The sequence below is a fragment of the Penaeus monodon genome, chromosome 15 (genome assembly GCF_015228065.2).
Source record: "Penaeus monodon isolate SGIC_2016 chromosome 15, NSTDA_Pmon_1, whole genome shotgun sequence".
Taxonomy (NCBI): domain Eukaryota; kingdom Metazoa; phylum Arthropoda; class Malacostraca; order Decapoda; family Penaeidae; genus Penaeus; species Penaeus monodon.
The window spans coordinates 32,161,830-32,162,485 of NC_051400.1; the positions used below are offsets into that span (position 1 = coordinate 32,161,830).

At 34.6% G+C, this 656-nt stretch overlaps 1 protein-coding gene across 1 annotated transcript in view; it reads left to right on the top strand.

Annotated features, from left to right (window-relative positions):
* Positions 1 to 656, top strand: part of LOC119582332 — an 18,638-nt gene that overhangs the window by 13,624 nt on the left and 4,358 nt on the right. The window lies entirely within an intron of this gene.

Here is a 656-nt window from a genome sequence, read left to right on the forward strand (position 1 = left end):
TGTGTGTTTTTCTGTTTCTGAGATACTTGTATTGGTTTCTTACAATGTCCACAAGCTGATAAAGGATCTTGTAATGTAACTACTGTGTGTCTAATGTCAACTGCAGTACTTCTGAAAAGTTACAAAATACCCTGACCCTAGCCTGGAGAACACCTGAAAATTCCTTTGATGACTACTGTTGACCTTTCATTTGTTCTTGTTTGTTTGTGTATGTAAAATGAAACAAAGCCTCAATAAGAGTAATAATGCTGTACCGTCTGAAACCCAATGTGACTCCTGCTTCAGACAACCCAGACAACAAAAACCGAATTGGGTCTTTTTTGGCATCGTCTTAAGTTGAATCTTGAATAGATTCAAAATATCACGACACATTTTTTCTTATCGTGATTGTCTTTCATTTCATCCTCATACACGTACTGTTTCATGCTCACCAGAGCAATTATAAATCTTGTAATTGTTCCTTATTATAAAAATCAAGATTGTGTGCATGTGTTGAGAATTCTTTGTTACCCAAGATTATGTAGATTATCTGCCATTTAATCACACTTAAATCTTCCATCTTCCATTTTCCATCGAGTATTTCATCCACTTCTAAATCATCAACACCTTTATTTTTTCCTCATCTTTCACACTGTTGATTATCTGCATTTTGTTCT